The 21,895-nt window shown below is 37.8% G+C and overlaps 1 protein-coding gene and 1 long non-coding RNA gene across 3 annotated transcripts in view; one reads left to right on the top strand and one right to left on the bottom strand.

The window, feature by feature from the left end:
- Nucleotides 1-21,895, bottom strand: part of EXOC6B (exocyst complex component 6B) — a 723,575-nt gene that overhangs the window by 196,010 nt on the left and 505,670 nt on the right. The window lies entirely within an intron of this gene.
- LOC113901052 overlaps nucleotides 1-21,895 on the top strand; it is a 104,553-nt gene that overhangs the window by 24,646 nt on the left and 58,012 nt on the right. The gene's annotated exons all lie outside the window — the stretch shown is intronic.

Raw genomic sequence — 21,895 nt, 5'->3', positions numbered from 1 at the left:
ATTTCCCAGGCAAGAATACTGGAGTGGTTGCCATTTCCTTCTCCAGGGGATCTTCCCGACCCAGAGACTGAACCCCTTTCTATTGGCAGGCAGATTCTTTACCACTGAGCCACCAGGGAAGCCCTTTTACAAAAGTAGCAGGCTTTAAACTGAACAAATAGAACAAACAATACCAGAATGAAGTTTTAAATTTGCATGCCTTTTTATATACTTCAGATAATTCCTTTAAGGTTATTTCTTGAATCTACTAGAATGAGAATGATTCATAATGTACATGTGTATATATGAAGAGGAACATGGGTAGAAGCCAGATTTCCAAATACCTAACTATAAATAGCTCTGCCTACCGTATGTTCTGATTTACAATGTTCCTAGATATTTCTGAGTGTCACTTAGTTGCATAATCACCAGCATGAGTACTATAACATTTTTTCCACAATTAAATAAGAGATATTTTATGATTTGTATGTCTGGCTTCTACCTTTGAGAAAGTAAAAAAAAAAAAAAAAGAAACTTTCTAAATTTTATTTGATTTAAAACTATTTTATAGAATAAAAAATAACTAATAAACAGTGAAATTACACATTCTAAAAATGTTCCTCCTCTAGATGGTTCTGTTTGTATGTTCTGAAGACCCATACTCTGTAGGTGATTTAGACAACAAATGGAAATACTTAAGTTAGGGAATAGAGACCAAGTCAGAATGAGGCAATGGAAGCATAAAGTAGCCTAAAGAGAAAAGTCACAAAAAGAAATCCACATTAAATGGCATGCTGGAAACCTAGAACAGGTGCCACCAAGAAACCATATAATTCAACACAGTTGTTAGGCTATGTCCCATGTGAACACTCAGAGGCGGCAGATCAAAGCTGTGAGAAGCCCTATGGCTTTTCAACAATGAGAGTGGGAGTGCAGTGAAGCAATTAGGAAAGACTAAACTGTAAGTCCAGAGATAACACTGCAAATCAGAAGGCAGAGAAAAGGGAAAGACACTCTGTCTTAGGCAGCTGACATCTTATGTTATTTCACTTAATTCTCCCAATCACCCCAAGAAGTTGGCATTATTCTTTCTTGTAGATGAATAAACCTCACTTCTCTGTGAGGTTAAGAAATTTAGACAAACTAATACAGCTATTTGTTACTTCTACCCAATCCTAAATCTGTATCTTTCCAGTAAATCATTACCTAAAAAGCAACAGTAAATCTTACATTGTCTTCTACTGGAACAGTTGGGCAGAAACAGGTTCAGATAATAACAGGGTTGACAGGTTATCCAAGACATAAAAACTAGGTCCAAACAGGTAGGACAGTAGTAGCTCAGGAGCCAACTCTTCAAATTCTGCGTATCTGCTGGGGCATGCTTTTTAACTTGAAGTCCAAAATAATTATCTAGGCCAAGATTGATATTTAAAGGTCCTAACAAACTGAACAAGGAGATGTTGTAAAAATTAAACAGCTAAAAGTCCAATTAAGCTGGAGTCTGAGAAGATAACATTTGAAAAGCTTGTTTTGAGCAGTCAAAACAGATTGCCAAGGAGAAGCAAAACTGACCTAATAAAATTAAAATAAGATAGCTCACAATCAGAAAGACCAAGGTTTGAATTTTTGTCTCCATCACTTTTTAGAAATGCAATTTAGGACAAGTTAGTTGATTCTTGGACTTCCTGGTGGCTCAGACAGTAAGGCGTCTGTCTACATTGTGAGAGACCTGGGTTCGATCATTATTTATCTCAAAATATTAAACAGCTTATCAACTTTAGCATTAACATGAAACAAATCTATCAGCTGATATCAATAGAGCCAAAGGCACTTGTACTTGACCATATGCTATATACTACCTTAACATACTGAATTACTTAACTGTCCTCCAATCACTTTCCACCTCATTTCCTCCCACTCAAGCTAATTCTTTATTTCCAAACATAGTGATAATTGCAGAAATGTATATTTTCATTGTTAAACATTTTTTCTAATTCTAGAAAGCATTTTGGAGCTTTGCTAATTCACAGTCTGCTATTCATTCTCCCATTTCCCTTTTTACTTCTGGTTACCACAGCATCCATAGGTTTTGTAAGAAAGGATAAACAGTAACTCAGGCAATAATAATCAAAGCATTAAGCAATAAAAATTGGTGCTTTCACCCTCTTTATTAAGTAATCTGTTTATGAAGTAGATTCTTTCTAGGGATGAACTGCCAAACTCTAGGACCAGGATAAAAATCTGGAACATAAAAAAACTTAATATGACCAAAACTGCCTTTGGATGCCCCCAGGAACACTTTCAAATCACAACCTAGATAATCACAACTAGGTGATTATGAGGCTATGATAGTCTTAGTGTACAGAGACTACACATGAATAGAAATAGAATGTCAGAGAAGATGAAAAATGACCTAAGCGTTATCATCATATTTTGAATATATGAGGAACCTGGGATGCAGGGAGATTTGAGTCATGCAGTCTTATAAAAAGTTCTAGAGGCAACATCATACTGCCTCTTGATGCAGCTACAATATTTCCGTATTCCAAGAGAGTCAATAAATATCAACTAAATGAACTAAAAGTCAATTACCAAAGGACTTAAATAGTTCATACTACTTATCAATTCATTTAAAATACCTTTTTTAAAAAAAAGTTTTGGGAAACCAAGAAGAGTACATTGGTGAAAATTCATATTGTAAATTCAAAGTCAGGCTTATTACCATAGTGAGAACCCTCACTGGGCGTAAGTCAAGATCTGTGATAATACATTTTTGGTTTTCACCATGGAGCTCTTTAGTAACCAAATCAACCCACTTCCTTCAAAAATACATGCAGATTCACATCATCCAATTTGAATTATTCCATCTACCTCCTATTCTCTATTTACAGTCTCCCTTGTAACATAAAACTTTGCACTAAATGATTTACTGCAGTGTCATTTCATGCATCTACATTTCCTTGAAATTTATGTGATTTGCAAGGAAAGACACTATGGCATTTAAAACTTTGGTGTATCTAAATGAAGCAACAGTTCTAGACTGCAAAGTAGGTACACACTGCCATCCAACTTTATGCTTTGGGGCTATCTCATTCTCTTCTACAAAAAGGGAGATGCCATCCATTGTTTCATACATAGATATAACATAGATATAAACACAACTAAAAAAGATACATAGGAATCTCACAGATTTCAAATAAATACAGAAAGCTTAGTATTCATAACTTTCAATTACTACGTACTTCAATTATACAATACTTAGTGCTATGTCATAGTAGTAAAAACGAGTTGAGGTGAACAGTTTAGAGAAAGCATCATCACCCACAGTATCACCACAAATCCTACCACCATCACCAGAGCAGCTGCTTCCATATATTGAGCACTGACTATGTGCCAAGTGTTTTGAAAATAGTTTCTCATATAATTCTCACAAGAACCCCATGAGGTATTTAACCCTCTCTTTATAGATAAGGGTAGAGAAGTTAAGCCATATGAAAATACCTTATGAGTTGTGGACCAAAGATGTGAATTCAGCCTTGTCAAACTCCAAAGGCTCTTATCATTTGATTCTGCCTGCCAGTAAAAGTCCTTGTGATACTTATTATATTGTCTTTCTGTAGTTTTGAGACTGTGGGTAAGGGAATGAAGAGGACAAAAAGAAAACTTCTTTTTTCTCCCTTCTCCATCTAAGTAAGCATCCACAGAACACTGGATTCACAGATGTTTAGAACGAATCCCAACCACAGCTCTCTGTCAACCTACTGGGATCAGATCTGACCTCCGGATCATCAAGAATCTTAACTACATGACTTTAAGTGGTAAAAGCCAAATTTCTCTCTGTGGATAATCTTAAGTTTCAAAGTAAGGAAAGAAGGCGAGGAACTATTCTGTGAAAGAGCTGTCTTTTCACACCAACTTTCTTCTCTGCTCTCTGAGTAACACTCCATTGCTTACGGTATAATGTGTCAAATTTTATCTCTCTCTAGTTATTTAAAGAGTTATTTCACTGTGAAAGAGAAAAGTTCAGACACAGAAACTGTTCTAGCAAGGCAAGTAAGAACTACTCAGAGAGAAGTAAATCCACCCTATACACTGCTCATTCTTTCTGTGTACCCATGCCTCTAATTCCTTAACCTTCTGCCCTGGCCACGACTGTACACAGTTTCTTCCGGCTGTCCTTTCTTCACTGAACAAGCATGTTGTCTTGTTCTTTTTCCTCAGTATCCCATAGACACGGGTACGGCCGCTTCATTCCCGGAGCACTACACTTCCCATTTACTTAGAATGGATATTCTAGAAGCCACGTTCAGAGAGCAGAGTTCTGGATCACCCCATATGTTCCTGTTGTCTGTGACCCATGTTTTGAACTTTGTTTCCTATGTGCTGCAGAAACCCCATGGCAAAGTCTTTATATCTAAACCATCTTAAAAATCATATAGCCTGTCCAAGCAGTTTTTCCTACAACTGTATCCATGTCTTAGGAAGGATTATAATCCTGTTTAAAGAGTAATCTCAAATTCAATTAGAGAATCTATATAAATATCCACTCATCAAAAGATTCACAAAGCCCTATTTTAGATAAACAAATATTCCCTAACAACTACAGAAAATTAAGCCCAAGGGTGATAGTTAAAATATCCTAGGCAAGGTATGTGGTGTTATTTGATGACATTAGTAGAGTCTACAATGAGATGGTGAACCTCTAGTAAACCAAAAATAAGAAAAACACAACACAAAGTAAATAAGGGGAAATAATCCCTAATCAATTTCTCGTGAAAAAATTAATAAGTTCAAATGAAAAAGCAGAGTCAAAAGAAAACTAGGATGTAGATGGAAGGAGGTGTCAGAGGAGGGATGTAATAGATGCCATAAACCTGGTTCTCAGACTCACCCACCTGTTTCACTCTTATTCTCAGTCATTTTTCAAGAAACACAAGAAACTGTTTAAAAATACTTTTCACTACCCATGGTTTTATTGAGGTATGATCACAAACTGTACATATGGAGATCTTAAGAATATACAGCTTGATGACCTTTGTTATTCAGTCACTCAGTTGTGTCTGACTCTTTGCAACCCCATTGACTACAACACACCAAGCTTCCCTGTCCATCCCCAACTCCCGGAGCTTGTGCAAACTCATGCCCATCGAGTTGGTGATGCCATCCAACCATCTCAGCCTCTGTCATCCCCTTCTCTTCCTACCTTCAATCTTTCCTAGCATCAGGGTCTTTCCCAATGAGTCAGTTCTTTGCATCAGGTGGCCAAAGTATTGGAGCTTCAGCTTCACCATCAGTCTTTCCAATAAATATTCAAGATTGATTTCCTTTCAGTTCAGCCACTAAGTTGTGTCCAGCTCTTTGCAACCCCATAAACCACAGCACGCCAGGCCTCCCTGTCCATCACCAACTCACAGAATCTACCCAAACTCAGGTCCATTGAGTCAGTGATGCCATCCAACCATCTCATCCTCTGTCATCCCCTTCTCCTCCTGCCCTCGATCTTTCGCAGTATCAGGGTCTTTTCAAATGAGTCAGCTCTTCGCATGAGGTGGCCAAAGTATTGGAGTTTCAGCTTCAACATCAGTCCTTCCAATGAACACCCAGGCCTGATCTCCTTTAGGATGGACTGGTTGGATCTCCTTGCAGTCCAAGGGACTCTCAAGAGTTTTCTCCAACACCACAGTTCAAAAGCATCAATTCTTTGGTGCTCAGCTTTCTTTATAATTCAACTCTCACATCCATATATGACTACTGGAAAAACCATAGCCTTGACTAGACGGACCTTTGTTGACAAAGTAATGTTTCTGCTTTTTAATATGCTGTCTAGGTTCATAACTTTCCTTCCAAGGAGTAAGTGTCTTTTAATTTCATGGCTGCAGTCATCATCTGCAGTGATTCTGGAGCCCAAAAAGATAAAGTCTGACACTGTTTCCCCATCTATTTGCCATGAAGTGATGGGACCAGATGTCATGATCTTAGTTGTCTGAATGTTGAGCTTCAAGCCAACTTTTTCACTCTCCTCTTTCACTTTCATCAAGAGGCTTTTTAGTTCCTCTTCACTTTCTGCCATAAGGGTGTTGTCATCTGCATGTCTGAGGTTATTTATATTTCTCCCAGCAATCTTGATTCCAGCTTGTGCTTCCTCTAGCCCAGGCTTTCTCATGATGTACTCTGCTATAAGTTAAATAAGCAGGGTGACAATATACAGCCTTGACATACTCCTTTTCCTAGTTGGAACCAGTCTGTTGTTTCATGTCCAGTTTTAACTGTTGCTTCCTGACCTGCACATGTTTCTCAAGAGGCAGGTCAGTTGGTCTGGTATTCCCGTCTCTTTCAGAATTTTCCACAGTTTATTGTGATCCATACAGTCAAAGGGTTTGGCATGGTCAATAAAGCAGAAATAGATATTTTCCTGGAACTTTCTTGCTTTTTCGATGGTCCAGAGGATGTTGGCAATTTGATTTCCTTTAGGATTGACTGATTTGACCTCTTTGCAGTCCAAGGGACTCTCAAGAGTCTTCTCCAACACCACAGTTCAAAGCATCAATTCTTCGATGCTTGGTCTTCTTTATGGTACAATTCTTACATCCATACATGACTATTGGAAAAATCACAGTTCTGACTATACGGAACTTTGTCAGCAAAGTAATGTCTCTGCTTTTGAATATGCCGTCTAGGTTTGTCATAGCTTTCCTTCCAAGGAGCAAGCATCTTTTTAATTTCATGGCTGCAGTCACCTTCTGAAGTGATTTGGGAGCCCAAGGAAATAAAGTCTGTCACTGTTTCCATTTATGACCTTTATATGTAAAACCCTCTAAAACTGACATTCAGATCAAGATGTGAAATATTTCCACAAAACGTGGAAGTTCTTCATCCCCCTTTCAAATCAGTAGATCCACTGACACCATGACGTAACTTTTCTAAAGCCCATAGATATATGTTTTGCCTGTTTCTTGAACTTCATTCATTAAAAAAAAGAAAAAAGAAAAACCTTACAGGTATGAATAAATCACAATTTGTTTATTCATTTTTCTTATTGACACCAATTTGGTTTATTTCTAGGTAGGCAGTATTATGAATTGTCTTTTAAAATATTGCTATGATTTATGTCAAGGAGTGTTCTTTTTTTTTTAGAGATTTATTTACTTATTTATACTTGGCCTTACTTGGTCTTCATGGCTATGCATGCGCTTTCTCTAGCTGTGGGGGCTACTCTTTGTTGCAGTGCTCAGGCTTCTCATTGCAGTGGCTTCTCTTATTGCGGAGCACAGGCTCTAGGGTGTACAGGCTTCAGCAGTTGTGAAATGAGGGCTCAGTAGTTGTGGCTTGTGGGCTTTAGAGCACCGGTTCAGTTCTTGTGGCACACAGGATTAGCTGCTCCGTGGCATGTGGGATCTTCCCCGAGTAGGGACCGAACTTGTGCCCCCTGCACTGGCAGGTGGATTCTTAACCACTGGACCATCAGGGAAGCCCTGTGAATAGTCTTTCAAATATAACTATTTGTTTTCCTTGGAAAAATACCTAGGAGTGAAACTGCTGGATCATAGTTTGTTAGTTGCTAAGTCACTTCAGTTGTGTCTGACTCTGTGTGACCCCATAGACGGCAGCCCACCAGGCTCCCCAGTCCCTGGGATTCTCCAGGCAAGAACACTGGAGTAGGCTGCCATTTCCTTCTCCAATGCATGAAAGTGAAAAGTGAAAGTGAAGTTGCTCAGTCGTGTCCAACTCTTCGTGACCCCATGGACTGCAGCCCACCAGGCTCCTCTGTCCATGGGATTTTCCAGGCAAGAGTACTGGAGTGGGGTGCCATCGCTTTCTCCGAGTTTATTAATAGTATGCTTAATTTTATTAGAAACTGTCAAAGTTCTTCAGAGTGACTGTATTATTTCATTCTCCTACCAGCTATGTATTGAGAGTTGTTCTGTATCTTCTTTGACACTTGGTCTTATAAGCCTTTTTAATTCCTATTTTACCAGCATATAGTGGCATCTTATTGCAGTTTCAATCTACAGTCCCTTGTGAGTAAGTCTATTAAAGCATATTTTCAAGGGCCTGTTGCGCAAATGTATATCCTCTTTTGTAAAGTGCCAGTTAAGTTGATTGTCCACACTGGGGGTGAGTGAAAGTGTGAACTAACATTTCCTTAGAGATTTGTACAAGGTCTTTGTATTTTCTGAATGACTGATTTGATACAAGTACTGAAAATATTCTCACATGTTCTTTGGCTTGCCTTTTTGCTTTCTTAATGGTGGTTTTTTTTTGATGATCAGAAATGTAAGATTTTGATAAAGTATTAACTTTTCTTTTTATGGCTAATAACCTTTATGACTTGTCTAAGAAATCTTTGCTTAAGTCAAAGTCTTGAAGATATTCTCATACATTTTTTAGACAATTTACTATAGTAGCTTTCACATTTAGCTGTATAATCCATCTTAATTAATAGTGTGGGATAGATGTCAGTACTAATTTTCTTGTCAATTCAAATACTGGATTACTTGAACACATCTATTGAGAAGACTCATCTTTCTCCCACTGCATAGGCACCTTTGTTGAAAATCAAGTGACCACTACATGTGGGTCTATTTTGAGACTCCCTATTCAGGTCCATTGATCTTTTTGTCTATCTTTATGCCAATACTTCACTGTCTTTAACAGCCCAAACTTTAGAGTAGATATAGAAATCAGGCAGCATAAAGTTCTCCAAACATTATTCTTCTTTTTCATGATAGTCTTTATTTTAGGTCCTTTTAATTTTCATATAAATCTTGAAATCAGCTTGTTAACATGTATACTCAATTTCCTCTAGATTGGTATAGCTAGTATGATTTTACATGAATGCAAGAAATATTAATTTATTACATATAATGGATGGCTTAGAGCATTAAGGCTTAATTCTCACTCAGAAGCCTGGAGAAGAACTGCCACAGATTAGTAATGGGAGGACTGATGTTTTAACAATATTGCATCCATAAACATAGTATATGCTTCCACTTAGTTAGATTTTTAATTTTGCTAATAATGTTTTGCAGTTTTGAGTGTATAAGTTTTGTACATATTTTGCCTATTACAAAGTACTTCCAGTTTTTTGATGCTATTTAATTATATTGATTTTTAGTGTCAGATTCTAATTATTTCATTATTGGTACCTAGAAATAGAATTGTTTTGCATAGTGACTTTGTACTCTATGATCTTGCTAAACTATTAGTTCTAATACCCTTTTTTGTAGATCTCTTAGGATTTTCTATATAGACAACAGTGGGCATTTTTGTTGATGGTGGTGGTGGTGGTTTTACACGCTGCAAATCTTTGATTTTGTGACTTGATTTTTTTCACTTTGTGTACTGTGTATTTGGTAATGCAGAAATTTTAATTTTTTATGTAGTCCAATTTGTGAGTCTTTCTCTTGTGGTTTCCTTATTTTTTCAATAAATATATTGTAAGAATAAAAAGATAGTGTGATCTTTTAAAAAAAGAAAAAAAGCTTAATTTTTCCCTGTTTTAAGTAATATGCTTTTTATTTCTTTTACTTGCCATATTGCACTTACTAGTTCCAACAGGATACTATATTGAAATGGTAAAAGCAAACATAACCTGCCTTGTTCCAATCTTGCCTTTTTCAGTCTTTTGCCATTAACTAAAATATTAGCAGTAAGTTTTTCATAGATACCCTTTTTCAGATTAGAAAAGACTAGATTAGTCTACCAAAAGTCTCTTTTTCATGAAAGTGTATTCAATCAAATGCTTCCTCTGCATCTATTGAGATGATCACATGCACACACAGACAGACACACACATATACACACACTGAATGAGCTTATTTCTAATAAAGAAATTTAATTTGTATTTAAAAATCTTTCTGTTGAAGAAATTAAACCAATTCTAAACAAAATCTTTCACAAAATAGATGGGGGAAATATTTATAAACTTATGAAATCAACATCACTCATAAAAATAAATGGAAAGACAAAACAAGAACAGAAAACTATAGAACAGTATCTCATATAAACACACACAAAATTTAATATAATAATAAAAAATCAAGTCCAGCCTTTATATTAAAAAAAAAGATGATGCACTATAGCTATATAAATGTGTCTGTTACTGATTTCCAATTTATTTCTGTTGCAGATGGCAAAATAGTCATATGATTTTACTCCTTTTGAATTTATTGAGACTTGTTTTATGGTCCAGAATATGCTCTTGCTTACTGAATGCTTTGTTTACTGGAACTATAAATGCCAATTAAGTCAAATTATTTGATACTGCTGTTCAGGTCTTCAATATCCTTACTGATATTCTCTTTACTTGTGTTATCAATTACTGTAGGAGTGTTCACGGTTCACGTATTGCTGAAGCCTGGCTTGGAGAATTTTGACCATTACTTTACTAGCATGTGAGATAAGTGCAATTGTGCAGTAGTTTGAGTATTCTCTGGCATTGTCTTTCTTTAGGACTGGAATGAAACTGACCTTTTCCAGGCCTTTTGGCCACTGCTGAGATTTCCACATTTGCTGGCATACTGAGTGCAGCACTTTCACAGCATCATCTTTCAGGATTTGAAATAGCTCAACTGGAATTCCATCACCTCCACTAGCTTTGTTCGTAGTGATGCTTTCTAAGGCCAACTTAACTTCACATTCCAGGGTGTCTGGCTCTAGGTGAGTAATCACAACATCGTGATTATCTTGGTCGTCAAGATCTTTTTTGTACAGTTCTTCTGTGTATTCTTGCCACCTCTTCTTAATATCTTCTGCTTCTGTTAGGTCCATACCATTTCTGTCCTTTATCGAGCCCATTTTGCATGAAATGTTCCCTTGGTATCTCTAATTTTCTTGAAGAGATCTTGTCTTTCCCATTCTGTTGTTTTCCTCTATTTCTTTGCATTGATCACTGAGGAAGGCTTTCTTATCTCTTCTTGCTATTCTTTGGAACTCTGCATTCAGATGCTTATATCTTTCCTTTTCTCCTTTGCTTTTCGCTTCTCTTCTTTTCACAGCTATTTGTAAGGCCTCCTCAGACAGCCATTTTGCTTTTTTGCATTTATTTTTCTTGGGGATTTCTTTTTCTTGATCCCTGTCTCCTGTACAATGTCACAAACCTCATTCCATAGTTCATCAGGCACTCTATCAGATCTAGTCCCTTAAATCTATTTCTTACTTCCACTGTATAATCATAAGGGATTTGATTTAGGTCATACCTGAATGGTCTAGTGGTTTTCCCTACTTTCTTCAATTTAAGTCTGAATTTGGCAATAAGGAGTTCATGATCTGAACCACAGTCAGCTCCTGGTCTTGTTTTTTGTTGACGGTATAGAGCTTCCCCATCTTTGCTGCAAAGAATATAATCAATCTGATTTTGGTGTTGACCATCTGGTGATGTCCATGTGTAGAAAATGCAAAAGAACCAGACACCAAATTGCCAACATCTGCTGGATCATCGAAAAAGCAAGAGAGTTCCAGAAAAACATCTATTTCTTCTTTATTGACTATGCCAAAGCCTTTGACTGTGTGGATCACAATAAACTGTGGAAAATTCTGAAAGAGATGGGAATACCAGACCACTTGACCTGCCTCTTGAGAAACCTATATGCAGGTCAGGAAGCAACAGTTAGAACTGGACATGGAACAGCAGACTGGTTCCAACTAGGAAAAGGAGTACGTCAAGGCTGTATATTGTCACCCTGCTTATTTAACTTACATGCAGAGTACATCATGAGAAACGCTGGACTGGAAGAAGCACAAGCTGGAATTAAGATTGCCGGGAGAAATCTCAATAACCTCAGATATGCAGATGACACCACCCTTATGGCAGAAAGTGAAGAGGAACTAAAAAGCCTCTTTATGAAAGTGAAAGAGGAGAGTGAAAAAGTTGGCTTAAAGCTCAACATTCAGAAAACGAAGATCATTGCATCCGGTCCCACTACTTCATGGCAAATAGATGGGGAAATGAGGAAACAGTCTCAGACTTTATTTTTGTGGGCTCCAAAATCACTGCAGATGGTGACTGCAGCCATGAAATTAAAAGATGCTTACTCCTTGGAAGGAAAGTTATGACCAACCTAGATAGCATATTCAAAAGCAGAGACATTACTTTGCCAACAAAGGTCCGTCTAGTCAAGGCTATGGTTTTTCCAGTGGTCATGTATGGATGTCAGAGTTGGACTCTAAAGAAAGCTGAGTGGTGAAGAATTGATGCTTTTGAACTGTGGTGTTGGAGAAGACTCTTGAGAGTCCCTTGGACTGCAAGGAGATCCAACCAGTCCATTCTGAAGGAGATCAACCCTGGGATTTCTTTGGAAGGAATGATGCTGAAGCTGAAACTCCAGTACTTTGGCCACCTCATGCGAAGAGTTGACTCATTGGAAAAGACCCTGATGATGGGAGGGATTGGAGGCAGGAGTAGAAGGGGATGACAGAGGATGAGATGGCTGGATGGCATCACTGACTTGATGGACCTGAGTCTGAGTGAACTCCAGGAGTTGATGATGGATAGGGAGGCCTGGCATGCTGCGATTCATGGGGTCCCAAAGAGTCGGACACGACTGAGCCACTGAACTGAACTGAAGGAGTGTTAACTAGTTGCAATTCTGTATTTGTTTATGTTTGCAGTCCTCAGTTTCTTTTTGGTTCATGAATTTAAAATTTTGTTCACACATTGCTGAATGTAGCCATGGTTAAGACTGCAATATATCCTTAACAAATTGGTCATTTTATCAATATAAAATACCAATCTTTATCCCTAGAATGCTTCTTCTTCTGAGATTACTTTACCTGATATTAATATGGAAACTCGACTTTATTATGATTAGTGTTTACATGGTATAACTTTATTCTTTCCTGTTACTTTTAACCTATCTGTGTTTTTATAATACAGTTGAATAACTCTAGTTATCCAAAATAATTATTCTCTGCCATTTATTCAGAGTATTGGTACAATATAAATAACAGAATTGGTTGGATTTAATTTGATTACTTAGATCTTAGCTTTTTTTTCATCCAATCTCTTATTTTCCAATTTTTATGGCTTCTTTTGAATTATCTGAATATTTTTATGAATCTATTTAACTCTATTTTTGGCTTATTAGCTACTGCTCCTTGTTTTATATATGCAGTGTTACTTCAGGGTTTATAATATGCATCTTTAACCTTTTACAGTCTCTCTTCTTTATGAATTTCTTTAAAGAGCGTTGACTTTTGTTGAAACAAACAGCTCCATTTTTTTTCTTTCACTTTGAAATTTGGAGGTTTGTTGGCATACAAACTTATGTAGGGATTAGAAATCATCTTTTCTCCAGTTACCTTGTTGTGCGTGTGTGCTCAGTCCTGTCTTCTCTTTGTGACCCCCTGAACTGTAGCCCCGCCAGGCTCTTCTGTCCATGGATTTTCCATGCAAGAATACTGGAGTGGGTTGCCATTCCCTTCTCCGGGGGATCTTTCCAACCCAGGGATGGAACCTGTGTCTTCTGTGTCTCCTGCACTGGCAGGTAGATTCTTTACCACTGAGTCACCTGGGAAGCCCCTGCCAAACATTGCTCTGGTCCTAATGGTGAGATGAGGTCTCAGGTTTTCAATGCTTAAGACAAGCTGTGGTTAAACTTTAGAGTCTCTACTCTTCTGGAAGTTCTACTTTTCCATCTTACAAGTAGGAACTTGACCATTTCCCTTCCTTATGTGAATTCTGGCAATTGTGCTCAGCTTCTGTACCCCAGAAGTTGTTTTTTGCCTAACCTCATGGATTTTTTTCACCCTATGCATGAACAGTTAATATTTAGCCAAAGCCTCAGGGGGTTCCAATACCTATTGATCTTCCAAAAATCTGTGGATTGATACAATTCTCAGATACAGAAAATGCTCAAGCATTATTTAAGTAATGCTTCTGTACCATTTTCATTCTCCTCTCCTTCTGACACTCCAAAGACATATAGATTATACCTTTCAATTATGTTGCATCTCTCTTTTATGCTCCTTACTAGTTTTAAAATTTAAAAATTTATTTTTTTATATATGTGTTTAAGTTTACTTTTTTAAAAAATATTAATATTAGATCTCTGAGTTTACAAATCTTGACTTCAGACTTTGTTGAGTCTGTTGTTAAACCCCATGTAATACATTTTAAAAACTTCACCTAATGAGTTCTTCATTACAGATTTTGTATTTTGCTATATATTAGAATACAGGCTTCCCAAGGGGCTCATTGGTAAAGAATCTACCTGTAATTCAGGAGATAGGGGTTCGATCCCTGTGTCAGGAAGGTCCCCTGGAGAAGGGCATGGGTGACCCACTCTAGTATTCTTGCCTCAGAATACCCTGGCAGGTTACAGTCCAGGTTGCGACCCTGGGGTCGCAAAGAGCTGCATATGACTGAAGTGACTGAGCACGGCACAGCATACTAGAATACACACTTGCTTTTTAATATCTGTACAAAGAATGTATAATCTTTTTTTCTTTGCTTTGGTATTTTGTCCATTCGTTCCTCTTTAACATATTAATCATAGTTACTTTGAAATCATTGTTTCCTAGCATAAATATCCAGATTATCTAATACTCTGCCTCTATTGACTGTTTCAAGTTTTGATTAAGGTTCAGTTTTTTCTGCTTATTATCCTGTTAAGAAATTTTGTTTCATATGGCAAATAAGATGCTATAGAGGCTCTAGATTATCTTACCTTCCTAAATAGAATTTTAAGTTTTGTTTAGGCAGGCAGTTAAATTATTAGTGGGTCATCTTGATATAGTCAGGCTTGTTTTAAAAATTACAGTGATTTTTCCCTTATACTTAGGACCTTGTCCGTAATCCCTTCAAACGACTTTACAGATATTTAAACTCCACAGGACTGGAAAAAGTCAGATTTCATTCCAATCCCAAAGAAAGGCAATGCCAAAGAGTGGTCAAACTAGTGCACAATTGCACTCATCTCACATGCTAGCAAAGTGAAAGTGAAAGTGAAGTGAAGTTGCTCAGTGGTGCCCGACTCTTAGCGACCTCATGGACTAAAGCCTACCAGGCTCCTGTGTCCATGGGATTTTCCAGGCAAGAGTACTGGAGTGGGTTGCCACTGCCTTCTCCAATGCTAGCAAAGTAATGCTCAAAATTCTCCAAGCCAGGCTTCAACAGTATGTGAACTGAGAACTTCCAGATGTTTAAACTGGATTTAGAAAGGGCAAAGGAACCAGAGATCAAATTGCCAACACCCACTGGATCATTGAAAAAGCAAGACAGTTCCAGAAAAACATCTACTTCTGCTTTATTGACTATGCCAACACTTTTGACTGTGTGGATCACCACAAAATGTGGGAAATTCTTCAAGAGCTGGGAATACCAGACCACCTGACATGCTTCCTGAGAAATCTGTATTCAGGTCAAGAAGCAACAGTTAAAACTGGACATGGAACAACAGACTGGTCCCAAATTGGGAAAGGAGTAGGTCAAGGCTGTATACTGTCACCCTGCTTATTTAACTTATATGAAGAGTACATCATAAGAAATGCTGGGCTGGATGAAGCACAAGCTGGAATCAAGATTGCCGGGAGAAATATCAATAACCTCAGATATGCAGATGACACCATCCTTATGGCAGAAAGCAAAGAAGAACTACAGAGCCTCTTGATGAAAGTAAAAGAGTGAAAAAGTTGGCTTAAAACTCAATCACTCAAAAAACCAAGATCATGGCATTTGGCCCCATCACTTCATGGCAAATAGGTGGGGAAACAATGGAAATAGTGACAGAATTATTTTCTTGGGCTCCAGAATCACTGCAGAAGGTGATTGCAGCCATGAAATTAAAAGAGGCTTGCTCCTTGGAAAAAAAGCTATGAATAACCTAGACAGCATATTAAAAAGCAGAGACATTATTTTACTGACAAAGGTCAGTCTGGTCAAAGGTATGGTTTTTCCACTAGTCATGTATGGATGTGAGAGTTAGACTATTAGAAAGCTGAGTGCAGAAGAATTGATGCCTTTGAACTGTGGTGTTCGAAAAGACTCTTGAGATTCCCTTGGACTACAAGGAGCTCCAACCAGTCCATCCTAAAGGAAATCAGTCCTGAATATTCATTGGAAGGACTGATGTTGAAGCTGAAATTCCAATACTAGGGCCACCTAATGCAAAGAACTGACTCACTGGAAAAGACCCTGACACTGGAAAAGATTGAAGGCAGGAAGAGAAGGGGACCACAGAGGGTGAGATAGTTGGATGGCATCACTGCCTCGATGGACATGAGTTTGAGCAGGCTCTGGGAGTGGGGGATGGACAGGGAAGCCTGGTGTTTTGCAGCCCATGGGGTCACAAAGAATTGGACATGACTGAACTGACCTTAATTGAATCTTATGTTCATCAAGTCACTCTGTGGGTTCAATCTGCAATGTTTCCACTACGTAACTTCTAGAATATTTGTTCAGCTATCAATATCTTAGCAACTGATGTCTTCTTAAGTCCACAGTATGCTGTATTCATGTTCAGCTTAGAAACTGGCCAAAGACTGAAGAAGAATTTTATACAGACACTGAGGGGGCCCCTCTTCTATGTCTCCTTCTTCTTTAGTATTCTGTTTCTCAATAACCAATTCTTATGGAATCCCAAACACTGATTCACTCTTTTGACAATATTCTGATTTATATTTTGTCCAGTTTTTATAATTGTTGATGGCTAGAGGATAAGTCTGATACTCGCTATGTCATCACAACTAGAATCCCCCAAAATCATTTACGAATCTATATCAACCAGAAAAAAACTATAGTAGTCAAATTATAGAATAGTATAGAAAACAAAGAATGTCAATCTGGTCAATATTTTTATATGCCCTAGTCCTGATTTCCTTTATCATCTTAGCCATCATTTTTGCTTTATAAAGTAAATGCACACATATATGTTTCTTTTGAACTCAAATTTACAATAAGGGATAAAGGGTATAGCCAATAATCAGTACATGCATATTATCAAACAACAAAACCACCAAAGGCCAAAATCTTAGCTTGTATGTTCTAGTGCCGTAGATCAAAACATTGTCAGAGCAAAACAAAGACATCTATATAAAGGCAAATGGAGAAAGTACAGATATGTGTTTTAATGAAAATCAACATACAAATTAAATACAATGTCCTAGAGCATTAACTTTATTTAATCTGTTTCTCAGTTTCATCACCTAAACAATATGATTGTTATAATGGTTAAATAAAAATAATTCCTATGTAGTATTTACTGCAGTACCTGTCTTATATTAATTATTTGGCAAATGTCTTATAATTATGATTAATTTTTATTTCTATGATCCTGAACATGAAAAACAGTTGAAAAAGACAATGGGTATACTTGCTTAAAATATAAGTATTTTATAAGTACATAATATTTTACTAATCACTTATGCCTTTTATAGAGTCATATGATTTTTTTCTTCGAAACCAAAAATTGTCACACAAAAAAATGGAAAGCATACTTCCTATTCTGAAGCAAATCAAGGAGAACATACAATTAAGTGCTAAATAGAGCAGAATAAACTCTAAGTACTATATGATTTTAGAAGAAAAGACTATGAGGCCAAAATAATCAGAGAAGACTTCACAAAAGCGGTAGAACTTGCTGGGTGACCCTCATTTCATCCCAACAACATAGAAATATTTAACTGGTGTCCAATTTGAAATGAGGCAAACATTTTACAAATAACAACAATTATTACTATTTAGACAAACCTCTACAAAATGGCTTCCTTGGTGGCTCAGACTGTACAGAATCTGCCTGCAATGCAGGACACCTGGGTTCGATCCCTGGGTTTGGAAGAGGAGAAGGGATGGCTACCCACTTCAGTATTCTTATCGAGAGAATTCCATGGATAGAGGAGCCTGGCAGGCTACAGTCCATGAGGTCACAAAGAGTCAGATATGACTGAGCAATTAACACTTTTACTTTTCACTTAATGAGAAATAAAAACTTTTCCTTTCCCTTTTCTCAACTCTTGTTCAGGTTAAAGTTCAACTTCATCAAGTCATCTCATTAACACAGAAATATCTTTAAGAGTATTCAGTCTTTGTCATGTTTGACATTTCACCAGACTGCAACCAAGATGCCAAAGAATCAGATTCAAATATTAATAAGCAAAAGGTCATGATGAAGTAATCTCCAAAGTTCCATTAGTTCTTGTTTTCTGACCCTATCCAATTCCTTCTCCCTTTCTCCAGTCCTCTCTTACTACACACATTTACAGTCATTGGCTTCATTTCAAGATATACCCTCTAAACTGTAATTCACTGGAAGTGCATTTTAAGTGGAGGCCTCCCAGAAGCTGAATTCCCAACCCAAGGGTGATCTGTAGAGGAATAAAGTTAAAATAAAAAGAAGAGTGGGAATGAGCTAAAAATTAAAGCCAATTTTGATATTTAACTACTAGAACAAAAAAAGGCGGGGAGGAGAGAAGAAGAAAAATAGGAAAAGTAAAAAATAAACCTTTTCTTTCAAACTTTCCAATAAGCCATTTAATAATGTGACAAAGCAAATCATATTAAAATATTAACCAAAGCTTCCAGGAAAACCTCTATAATCTCAATTGTTTATTCAAGACCTTTACAAACCTCATAAAAAATTAAATGGGCCTGGAAAAAACACACCACAGCCATAGGAGAAAGTTTACAAAACACGATGCTACAGACGCCTGAATGTCTGCCAGCCAGTTGCTTTTAACTTCCACATACAACTTATTACTCAGTCCCTAACTGGTCAATACCCTAAATAAGAGCGTTTCTCCACCCAAACACCTCATTAGCCTGCTTCTTTTTTGCTTTTTTGAGCTAATGTATCCTGTAGGTGCTTTGGTTCATTATTTTCTGCCAATAACATATGCTTCATTTCAGAATATTTAAAACCTCAGGTTTCTCTGACAGAGACAATTTAAGATCTTCTTTACAAGAATTTAATTAGCTCTAATTAATTTCACTACTGGGAGAATAGTGCATGAACCATTATATCCATTTTATGGTAAGTAATAGTGAAAAGAAGATAGGACCAGAGTGGAAGTAAGACATAGAGAAAGAGCAATAACTTTGGTTCATACTAACGTAGGCTCAAATCCTGGCCCTATCACTTGTGTGACTCTTGGGAAAGTTTAATCTTCATTAGAATCAACTTCCTCATCAGCAAAATGAATATAGTAACACCAACTACGCAGAAAACATATGCAATATCTGAGGTCATATAATACAGAGCCCTGTACAGTGTCTGGCACATAGTAGAGGCTCAATGAATGGTAGATACTTTATTATAAAATATCCCTGTCATTTTGAGCAGTACTGCCAATACATCAAAGAAAATTTAAAGGGAAAATTTATTTGGGTCCCAGGGAAACGTGGTTATATAAAAACTCAACATACAAATTCTAATATGAGTTGAACTTAATCAACTTTCATACAGCTAGAAATTCACACTGACTTAATCATGCTGCAGGAAATTGAGCATAAAGCAAGACTATGTCTCAGTTTGAAAGGATAAATGCTCTTAAACCATTTATATCTCAGGGAAATATGCTGTACATTCTTCCCATCCCTGTCTTTTTCCCTTCTGAATGGTCCGACAGGAGCTATAAAAGAGGAAACTTTTCATCACAGTATATCTATGTGAAAGCACCAAAATATGTTAACAATTAGAAAAGAGGAAATCTGAAAGACTGCCTTGTTAATTAAGAAACTTACTATCAAAAAGCTCATTAAACAGTAATGAAACCAAATGGCTATTAAAATAAGTACCCACTGAATACAGGTTGCCTGGCTAACAACCTCAATATAGCTTTTTACAAACATTTGCAATAGTAAAGACCCAGAAAAAGATGAAAAGCCACAATAATGCTAAAACCATAATTGACAAACCCACAAAGGAAGTTATACTATGTGGAAGGCAGAAGCTGACCTAAGAAAAGCCTTCCTAGAAATTCAGAATATGAGACATCAAACATTCTTGTAAAGTGCTCTTCCGTCTATCCCTTGTTCTCACAGACTCTAAGTGTTGCATAACACAGAACCGGGAAGCTGCTCCTCTTTATACTTTGCTACGCCTAGCCATTAAGTTAAAATGTGGTTCTTCCTATTCCTAGTGGGTTCCTCACCTACTACCTGCTGCCTGGTTAGTTTCTTATTTCATCAGAAGCTGCAGATATTGATGAGATACTGGTATAGTTCCTTGAGCAATGTCCCTAACTGCCCTTGTAGAAGGAACTCTACAACAGAACATACTAGATATTAATCATTCACATTATATTCCACAAGTTCAGATAATTTTCAGAGAACCAAACACTGGTGATAGGAAAAATATGCTAGCATTGAAAAAAGAATATACTTGCAGAATATGTTAGCTGCCTATATATTATCCACGCTCCCTTCTACCTTAACAAAATAATCCTTGGCTATATAGACAGTTGGGTTTCCCTGCTGGCTCAGTGGTAAAGATTCCTCCTGCCAATGCAGGAGATGCAGGTTTGATCCCTGGGTCAGAAAGATCCCCTGCAGAAGGGAATGGCAACCTACTCCACTATTCTTGCCTGGCAAATGTCATGGACAGGAGTTGGAAGGGCTGCGGTCCAAGCCAGTAGAATTAGGAAATTGGATGAGAGATGTACACATGGATAGTTTGAAGAAAGGGATGAAAGGCTATCTACTTACCTTGTTTTTGGACAAGTATACAGTGTGAAAAGACTTCTATATCTTCTTCAGGTAAGGAGGAAGGTAAAAATACTAACATACAATCCAAGGAGAAATACTATAAAACAAAGGACAGGGTACAAACTCTGTGATGGTTAATCTCATGTGTCAACTTGACTAGGTCATGAGCTGCCCAGAGATTTGGTCAAACATTATGCTGAATGTGACTGTAAAAGTATTTTTGGATGAAATTAATATTTAAATCATACACCAGCAAGATGGTGGAGCAGAAGGGCATGAGCTCATCTTCTTCTGTAAGAACATCAAAACCACAATTAGCTGCTGAACAACCATTGAAAGGAGGATGTTGGAACCCACCAAAAAAAAAGATACCCCATGTCCAAGGACAAATAGGAAGCTGAAACAGGACAATAGGAGAGGCACAATCGTGTTTAATATCAAACCTCATTTCCACCAGACTCTTGGAGGGCACAAACAGAACCTTGTGTGCCCCAGGGCCCAAGGAAAGAAGCAGTGGCTGCCACAAGAGACTGAGCCAGACCTGTCTGTGTGTGCTTGACGATCTCCTGTGTAGGCACGGGTCAGCAGTGGCCTGCCGCGGGGACAGGAGCACTGGCCACAGAAGTTCTGGGAGGCACTGTGTGTGGTGCAAGTCCTCTTGGAGGAGGTCGCCATTAGTCCCACCACAGAGCCGTAGGGTGGACAATTAAGAAACTACAGAACATCTTTAATCCAACTTTCTGCTGAAGGCGGGGCTGTGGTCCCTCCCTGTAGTTTGGCCTGAGGTGGCCCCATTCTAGAGTTTGCAGTCTCTGTGGTAGGCTATAGGCCCTAAGGTAGGGGTAAGGGCAACCTCCTCCAGGAGGACTTGTGCCAGCACCCTGTGCCTCCCAGGCCTGCTGCTGCCAGTGCCAGTGACCCCCATGCAGGCCACGGGCTTACAACTCAACATTCAAAGAACTAAGATCATGGCTTCCGGTCCCATCACTTCATGGCAAATAGATAGGGAAAAAATGGAAACAATGACAGAGTTTATTTTCTTGGGCTCCAGAATCACTGTAGATGGTGACTGCAGCTATGAAATTAAAAGACGCTTGTCCCTTGGAAGAAAAGCTACAACAAACCTAGGCAGCATATTAAAAAGCAGATACATTGCTTTGCTGACAAAGGTCCATCTAGTCAAAGTGATGGTTTTTCAGTAACCATGTAGAGATGTGAGAGTTGCACCATAAAGAAGGCTGAGCGATGAAGAATTGTTTTTGAACTGTGGTGTTGGAG

The sequence above is a fragment of the Bos indicus x Bos taurus genome, chromosome 11, assembly GCF_003369695.1.
Source record: "Bos indicus x Bos taurus breed Angus x Brahman F1 hybrid chromosome 11, Bos_hybrid_MaternalHap_v2.0, whole genome shotgun sequence".
NCBI lineage: Eukaryota > Metazoa > Chordata > Mammalia > Artiodactyla > Bovidae > Bos > Bos indicus x Bos taurus.
This window is presented reverse-complemented; position numbering and strand designations above follow the sequence as displayed.